At 40.1% G+C, this 9,385-nt stretch overlaps 1 non-coding gene across 1 annotated transcript; it reads left to right on the top strand.

Annotated features, from left to right (window-relative positions):
- Positions 1 to 7,997: 7,997 nt before the first annotated feature.
- Positions 7,998 to 8,105, top strand: LOC112738813 (small nucleolar RNA R71). Its single transcript, XR_003169767.1, has one exon. It is a non-coding gene; the product is annotated as a small nucleolar RNA R71 (small nucleolar RNA).
- Positions 8,106 to 9,385: the final 1,280 nt, after the last annotated feature.

Genomic DNA, 9,385 nt, shown 5'->3' with positions numbered 1-9,385 from the left:
GTTGATCCGTTGAGGAGGATAGAATCTTGCCAAGAACTTATTCACCACATCTTTCCAGGTTGCTAAACTCTCCTTTGGAAAGGATTCCAGCCATTTAAATGCTTTGTCCTTGAGTGAGAAGGGAAACAGAAGTAGTCTATAGGTGTCAGGATGAACACCATTAGACTTCACAGTGTCGCATATCCTCAGGAAGGTGGTTAGATGTTGATTGGTGTCTTCTTGGACACTTCCTCCGAATGAACAATTGTTCTGAACAAGGGTGATGAGCTGTGGCTTTAGTTCAAAGTTGTTGGCATGTATGGTTGGCCTTTGGATGCTACTTCCACAGTTTCCTGGGTTTGGGTTGATGTAAGAACCCAGAACTCTTCTCTCTTGTCCAGCCTGATGCGCTGGACCTTCTCTGCCATGATTGTGAGCCTCTTCTTCATGATGGTTCTCCATATTCTCCGCCATGTCTGGTTCAAAGTACTCTTCCTCTTCCTCAGCACCAACTACTCTCTTTCCTCTTGCTTCTCTCCTTAATCTAAGGAAGGTCCTCTCAGGTTCAGAATCAAAGGAAGTTGAAGTCCCGCTTCTTCTACCTGTCATACAACCAACAAAGCAAAAGCAAGAGAGATAGATGCAGACAGTAATTTCTACAGTAATGGTGTTAGTGTGAGTGATGTAATATATCAAACAGTTAGTGGGTTAGTGACTGAATTGCAAAACAACTAAGAAAATGGGTAGGGGAAAGGGAAGAAAATAGCTAAACAGAAAGTAAATTACTCAAATGAACTTAAATCAAACAAAATCAAAAACAAATGCTTAATCTAGTTATCCACCAATTTAATCATTGTTGATACAAAATCAATCCTCGGCAACGGCGCCATAAACTTGATGCACGGAAACTTGTCGCTCAACAAATTTCCTTCGGCAAGTATACCGAATTGTCGTCAAGTAAAAACTCACAGTAGAGTGAGGTCGAATCCCACAGGGGTTGATTGGTCAAGCAACTTTAATTGGAAGAATTTTCTAGTTAAGCTAAGCAGAAAGTGAGTTGAGAATTGCAGGAAATTAAATGGCGGGAAAGTAAATAGCAGAAAATAAATGACGAAAAGTAAATTGCAGAATCTTAAATGGGGAAGGGAAGTTTAGCATGAAAGTAAATGGCAATAAGTAAAGAGAATGGGTAAGATCAGAAATGGGGAATTCATTGGGCTTAGGAGATATTTCATTATCCGGATCAAGTTCATTTTCATCTCTTCCTCAATCAATGCATTCATTGATCTCCTTGGCAATCTTAAGTGATTGAATTCCAATTCCTTGGTAATTCAATCTCTCAAATCAGATCAATAGCCAATTCCTTGGTCTAATTGCTCATGAGAAGAGATGAAGTGTGGTCACTGATTATACCACATGTATTTCCAAATCAAAGTATTGGGAGAATTATATGTCACCATGGTACGCGGAATCGTGATTACACTTTAATTATGTAAAGTTTATTGCTCTTTCTTTTCCTGGAAATGGCGCCAAAAACATGATGCCAAAACCACGGTTCACAACTCCGTGTAACTGACCAGCAAGTGCACTGGGTCGTCCAAGTAATACCTTACGTGAGTAAGGGTCGAATCCCACGGAGATTGTTGGTATGAAGCAAGCTATGGTCACCTTGCAAATCTCAGTTAGGCAGATATAAATTGATAATGGTGTTTTCGAATAATAAATAATAGAATAGGGATAGAGGTACTTATGTAAATCATTGGTAGGAATTTCAGATAAGCGAATGGAGATGCTTTTCGTTCCTCAGAACCTCTGCTTTCCTGCTATCTTCATCCAATCAGTCTTACTCCTTTCCATGGCTGGCTTTATGTGATACATCACCACTGTCAACGGCTACCTTCGGTCATCTCTCGGGAAAATGATCCAATGCCCTGTCACGGCACGGCTAATTATTTGGAGGCATCACCCTTGTCAATGGCTTCATCTTATCCTCTCAGTGAATAATATGCTCACGCACCCTGTCACGGCACGGCTATTCATCTGTCGGTTCTCGATCATGCTGGAATAGGATTTACTATCCTTTTGCGTCTGTCACTAACGCCCTGCAATCGCGAGTTTGGAGCTCGTCACAGTCAGTCATTCATTGAATCCAACTCGGAATACCACAGACAAGGTTTAGACCTTCCGGATTCTCTTGAATGCCGCCATCATTCTAGCTTACACCACAAAGATTCTGGTTAGGAGATCTAAGAGATATTCATTCTAGCTTATTTCATGTAACGGAAGTGTTTGTCAGGCACGTGTTCATAGGGGAGAATGGTGATGAGCGTCACACATAATCATCACCTTCATCATGTTCTTGGGTGCGAATGGATATCTTAGAAGCGAAATAAGATGAATTGAATAGAAAATAGTAGTACTTTGCGTTAATCTTTTAGGAACAGCAGAGCTCCACACCTTAATCTATGGAGTGTAGAAACTCTACCGTTGAAAATACATAAGTGAAAGGTCCAGGCATGGCCGAATGGCCAGCCCTCAAATTTGATCTAAGATAGCATACAACTGATCAAAGATCAAAAGCTGATCAAAAGATGCCAAATACAATAGTAAAAGGTCCTATTTATAATAAACTAGTCACTAGGGTTTACATGAGTAAGTAATTGATGCATAAATCCACTTCCGGGGCCCAGTTTTTGTGCCAGTTTGGGCGTTCAATTCTGGTTTTGGCTCCTTTTCTGGCGCTGGACGCCAGATTTGGGCAGAGAGCTGGAGTTGAACGCCGGTTTACGTCATCTATGCTTGGCCAAAGTATGGCTTATTATATATTGCTGGAAAGCCCTGGATGTCTACTTTCCAACGCAATTGGAAGCGCGCTATTTTGAGTTCTGTAGGTCCAGAAATCTACTTTGAGTGCAGGGAGGTCAGAATCCAACAGCATCAGCAGTCCTTCTTCAACCTCTGAATCTGATTTTTGCTCAAGTCCCTCGATTTCAGCCAGAAAATACCTGAAATCACAGAAAAACACACAAACTCATAGTAAAGTCCAGAAATGTGAATTTAACATAAAAACTAATGAAAACGTCCCTAAAAGTAACTAGATCCTACTAAAAACATACTAAAAACAATGCCAAAAAGCGTATAAATTATCCGCTCATCACAATACCAAACTTAAATTGTTGCTTGTCCCCAAGCAACTGAAAATCAAATAGGATAAAAAGAAGAGAATATACTATAAATTCCAAACTATCAATGAAACAGAGCTTCAATCATATGAGCGGGACTTATAGCTTTTTGCCTCTTGAATAGTTTTGGCATCTCACTTTATCCATTGAGGTTCAGAATGATTGGCATCTATAGGAACTTCAGATTTCGAATAGTGTTATTGACTCTCCTAGTTCAGTGTGATGATTCTTGAACACAGCTTCTTTATGAGTCTTGGCCGTGGCCCTAAGCACTTTGTTTTCCAGTATTACCACCGGATACATAAATGCCACAGACACATAATTGGGTGAACCTTTTCAGATTGTGACTCAGCTTTTCTAAAGTCCCCAATTAGAGGTGTCCAGGGTTCTTAAGCACACTCTTTGTTTTTGCTTTGGACCTTGACTTTAACCGCTCAGTCTCAAGTTTTCACTTGACACCTACACACCACAAGCACATGGTTAGGGACAGCTTGGTTTAGCCGCTTAGACCAGGATTTTATTCCTTTAGGCCCTCCTATCCACTGATGCTCAAAGCCTTGGGATCCTTTTTATTTCCCTTGCCTTTTGGTTTTAAGGGTTATTGGCTTTTTGCTCTTGCCTCTTGGTTTTAAGAGCTTTTGGCTTTTTCTGCTTGCTTTTCTTTCTATTATTTTTTTTTCGCCTATTTTTTTTTCTGCAAGCTTTGTTCTTTGCTGCTTTTTCTTGCTTCAAGAATCATTTTTATGATTTTTCAGATTATCAAATAACATGTCTCCTAGTCATCATTCTTTCAAGAGCCAACATATTTAACATTCTTAAACAACAACTTCAAAAGACATATGCACTGTTCAAGCATACATTCAGAAAACAAGAAGCATTGTCACCACATCAATATAATTAAACTAAGTTCAAGGATAAATCTGAAACTCATGTACTTCTTGTTCTTTTGATTTAAAACATTTTTCATTTAAGAGAGGTGATGGATTCATAGGACATTCATAACTTTAAGACATAGTTACTACTACTAATGATCATGTAATGAAGACACAAACATAGATAAGCACCTAACATAGAAAACAAAAAACAGAGAAAGCAAGAACAAGGAATGAATCCACCTTAGTGATGGTGGCGTTTCCTTCTTGAGGAACCAATGATGTCCTTGAGCTCTTCTATGTCTCTTCCTTGTCTTTGTTGCTCCTCCCTCATTGCTTTTTGACCTTCTCTTATTTCATGAAGCATGATGGAGTGCTCTTGATGTTCCACCCTTAGTTGTCCCATATTGGAACTCAATTCTCCTAGGGAGGTATTGATTTGCTCCCAATGGTTTTGTGGAGGAAAGTGCATTTGAGGTATCTCCGGGATCTCATGGTGATGAGCTTCATACGCCTCTTGAGCTCCATGGATGGGCTCTCTTGCTTGCTCCATCTTTTCTTAGTGATGGGCTTGTCCTCTTTAATGAGGATATCTCCCTCTATGTCAATCCCAGCTGAATTGCATAGGTGGCAAATGAGGTGAGGAAAGGCTAACCTTGCCATAGTGGAGGACTTGTCAGCCACCTTGTAGAGTTCTTGAGGTATAATCTCATGAACTTCCACCTCTTCTCCAATCATGATGCTATGGATCATGATGGCCCGGTCTATAGTAACTTCAGACCGGTTGCTAGTGGGAATGATTGAGCATTGAATGAACTCCAACCATCCTCTAGCTACAGGCTTGAGGTCCAATCTTCTTAGTTGAACCGGCTTGCCTTTGGAGTCAATCTTCCATTGAGCTCCTTCTACACATATGTCCATAAGGACTTGGTCCAATCTTTGATCAAAGTTGACTCTCTTTGTGTAGGGGCGTGCGTTCTCTTCCATGTTTGGCAAGTTGAACGCCAACCTCACATTTTCCGGACTAAAATCCAAGTATTTCCCCCGAACCATTGTAACATAGTTCTTTGGATCCGGGTTCTTACTTTGATCATGGTTCTTGGTGATCCATGCATTAGCATAGAACTCTTGAACCATTAAGATGCCGACTTGTTGGATGGGATTTGTTAGAACTTCCCAACCTCTTCTTTGAATTTCATGTCGGATCTCTGGATACTCATTTCTTTTGAGTTTGAAAGGGACCTCAGGGATCACCTTCTTCTTGGCCACAACATCATAGAAGTGGTCTTGATGGGCTTTGGAGATGAACCTTTCCATCTCCCATGACTCGGATGTGGAAGCTTTTGTCTTCCCTTTCCCCTTTCTAGAGGATTCTCCGGTCTTAGGTGCCATCAATGGTAATGGAAAAACAAAAAGCTTATGCTTTTACCACACCAAACTTAGAATATTGCTCGCCCTCGAGCAATAAACAAAAGAATAGAAGAAGAAGAAGAAGAAATATGGAGAGGGAGAGGGAGATGTGGTTTCGGCCAAGAGGAGTGTAGAGGGATGTGTTGTGTGAATTTGATGAAGAATGGAGGTCTTTATATAGGGAAGGGAGGGGGGAAGGTTTCAGCCATATGGGTGGGTTTGGGTGGGAAATTTGTGTTGAATTTTTGAAGGTAGGTGGAGTTTATGAGGTAGGTTTATGGGGAAGAGTGTTTATGGGGTTGTGTAAAAGAGAGTGGTGAGAAGAAGTGAGTGGAGGTAGGTGGGGATCCTGTGGGGTCTACAGATCCTGAGTGGGTTCTTTGGGGTCCACAGATCCTGAGTGGATCCTGTGGGGTCCACAGATCCTGAGGTGTTCAAGGATTTACATCCCTGCACCCATTAGGCATGTAAAAATGCCTTTGCACACAACTCTGGGCATTCAGCGCTAGGTTGGTGGCCATTTTGGGCGTTCAACGCCCATTTGTGTGCCATTTCTGGTGTTGAACGCCAGAACCATGCCTTTTCTGGCGTTCAGCGCCCAGAAGCTGCCCATTTTGGGCGTTCAGCGCCAGCACCATGCTCTGTTCTGGCGCTGAACGCCAGACAGATGCTCCTCCAGGGTGTGATTTTTCTTTTGCTGTTTTTGATTCCGTTTTCAATTTTTATATTTATTTTGTGACTCCACATGATCATGAACCTACAAAGACATATAACTAAGGAAAATATAGTTAGATAAATAAAAATTGGGTTGCCTCCCAACAAGCGCTTCTTTAATGTCAATAGCTTGACAGTGGGCTCTCATGGAGCCTCACAGATGTGCAGAGCTTTGTTGAAACTCTCCAACACCAAACTTAGTGTTTGGATATGGGAGTTCAACACCAAACTTAGAGTTTGGTTGTGGCCTCCCAACACCAAACTTAGAGTTTGACTGTGGGGGCTCTGGTTGACTCTGCTTTGAGAGAAGCTTTTTCTGCTTCCTCTCCATGGTTGCAGAGGGAGATCCTTGAGTTTTAAACACAAGGGAGTCCTCATTACATTGAAGGACAATTTCACCTCTGTCAACATTAATCACAGCTCTTGCTGTGGCCAGGAAAGGTCTTCGTAGGATGATGGATTCATCCTCTTCCTTTCCAGTATCCAGGACTATGAAATCAGCAGGGATGTAAAGGCCTTCAACCTTTACTAACACGTCCTCTACTTGTCCATAAGCCTGTTTTCTAGAACTGTCTGCCATCTCTAATGAGATTTTAGCAGCTTTCACCCCATAGATTCCCAGTTTCTCTATTACAGAGAGGGGCATGAGGTTTATTCCTGAACCAAGGTCACACAGAGCCTTAAAGATCATGGTGCCTATGGTACAGGGTATTATGAACTTTCCAGGATCCTATCTCTTATGAGGCAATGTCAGTTGATCCAGATCACTTAGTTCATTGATGAACAAGGGAGGTTCAACTTCCCAAGTATCAATGCCGAATAATTTGGCATTCAGCTTCATGATTGCACCAAGAAACTTGGCAGTTTGCTCTTCAGTAACATCCTCATTCTCTTCAGAAGAGGAATACTCATCGGAGCTCATGAAGGGCATAAGGAGGTTCAATGGAATCTCAATGGTCTTTAGATGAGCCTCAGAGTCCTTTGGTTCCTCAGAGGGAAGCTCCTTATTGATCACTGGACGTCCCAGGAGGTCTTCCTCCTTGGGATTCACGTCCTCTCCTCTCCTCACAGGTTCGGCCATGATGCTTATGTCAATGGCCTTGCACTCTCCTTTTGGGTTCTCTTCTGTATTGCTTGGGAGAGTACTGGGAGGGATTTCAGTGATCCTTTTACTCAGCTGGCCCACTTGTGCTTCCAAATTTCTAATGGAAGACCTTGTTTCATTCATGAAGCTCACAGTGGCCTTAGACAGATCAGAGACTAAGTTTGCCAAATTAGAAGCATTTTGTTCAGAGTTCTCTGTCTGTTGCTGAGTGGATGATGGAAAAGGTTTATTAGTGTTAAACCTGTTTCTTCCACCATTATTAAAGCCTTGTTGAGGCTTTTGATCCTTCCATGAGAAATTTGGATGATTTCTCCATGATGAGTTATAGGTGTTTCCATAAGGTTCACCTAAGTAATTCACCTCTGCTATTGCAGGGTTCTCAGGATCATAAGCTTCTTCTTCATAAGAAGCCTCTTGAGTACTGTTGGATGCAGCTTGCATTCCATGCAGACTCTGAGGGATCATATTGACTTGCTGAGTCAATATTTTATTCTGAGCCAATATGGCATTCAGAGTATCAACTTCAAGAACTCCCTTCTTCATAGGCGTCCCATTACTCACAGGATTCCTTTCAGAAGTGTACATGAACTGGTTATTAGCAACCATGTCAATGAGTTCTTAAGCTTCTGCAGGCGTTTTCTTTAGGTGAATGGATCCACCTGCAGAAGTGTCCAGTGACATCTTTGATAGCTCAGATAAACCATCATAGAATATATCCAGGATGGTCCATTCTGAAAGCATGTCAGAAGGACACTTTTTGGTCAACTGTTTGTATCTTTCCCAAGCTTCATAGAGGGATTCACCTTCTTTCTGTCTGAAGGTTTGAACATCAGCTCTAAGCTTGCTTAGCTTTTGAGGAGGAAAGTACTTGGCTAAGAAAGCCGTGACCAGCTTATCCCAAGAGTTCAGGCTGTCTTTGGGTTGAGAATCCAACCATAATCTAGCTCTGTCTCTTACAGCAAAAAGGAAAAGCATAAGCCTGTATACTTCAGGATCTACTCCATTAGTCTTAACAGTATCACATATCTGCAAGAATTCAGTTAAGAACTGAAAAGGATCTTCAGATGGAAGTCCATGAAACTTGCAGTTCTGCTACATCAGAGAAACTAATTGAGGTTTCAGCTCAAAGTTGTTTGCTCCAATGGCAGGAATGGAGATGCTTATTCCATGTAAATTGGAATTAGGTGCAGTAAAATCACCAAGCATCTTCCTTGCATTATTATTATTTTCGGCTGCCATATCCTTTTCCTGTTCGAAAATTTCTGAAAGGTTATCTCTAGATTGTTGTAATTTAGCTTCTCTTAATTTTCTCTTCAGAGTCCTTTCAGGTTCTGGATCTGCTTCAACAAGAATGTTCTTATCCTTGCTCCTGCTCATATGACAAAAAAGAGGGCACAGAAAAATAATAATAATAATAATATGGATCCTTTATACTACAGTATAGGGATCCCTGTGTGAGTAGAAGAAGAGGGGGAGACAAAGAATGTAATATAATGGAAGAAACACAACTGTGAGGATGGCAGAGATGTGAGATGAGATGTTAGTAGATGAATAAATAAATAGAATAAGATGAGAGAGAAGGAATTTTCGAAAATAGTTTTTGAAAAGGAGTTAGTGATTTTTGAAAATAGTTTTTGAAAAATGTTAGTAATTTTCGAAAATTAAGATTTAAAAATTAAAATAATTAATAAATTAAAAAGAAATTTTGAAAAAGGGAGAAGATATTTTCGAAAATGAGAGAGAGAGTTAGTTAGGTAGTTTTGAAAAAGTTAAGAAACAAACAAAAAGTTAGTTAGTTAGTTGAAACAAATTTGAAAATCAATTTTGAAAAGATAAGAAGTTAGGAAGTTAGAAAAGATATTTTGAAAACGATATTTTTGAAAAGATATGATTGAAATTAGTTTTGAAAAAGATTTGATTTTTAAAATCACAATTAATGACTTGATTCACAAGAAATCATAAGATATGATTCTAGAACTTAAAGTTTGAATCTTTCTTAACAAGTAAGTAACAAACTTGAAATTCTTTTGAATCAAAACATTAATTGATGATGTTATTTTCGAAAATATGATGTAAAATTAAGAAAAAGATTTTTGAAAAATATTTTTGAAATTTTCGAAAAT

Source organism: Arachis hypogaea, chromosome 13 (genome assembly GCF_003086295.3).
Source record: "Arachis hypogaea cultivar Tifrunner chromosome 13, arahy.Tifrunner.gnm2.J5K5, whole genome shotgun sequence".
Classification (NCBI taxonomy): domain Eukaryota; kingdom Viridiplantae; phylum Streptophyta; class Magnoliopsida; order Fabales; family Fabaceae; genus Arachis; species Arachis hypogaea.
This window is presented reverse-complemented; position numbering and strand designations above follow the sequence as displayed.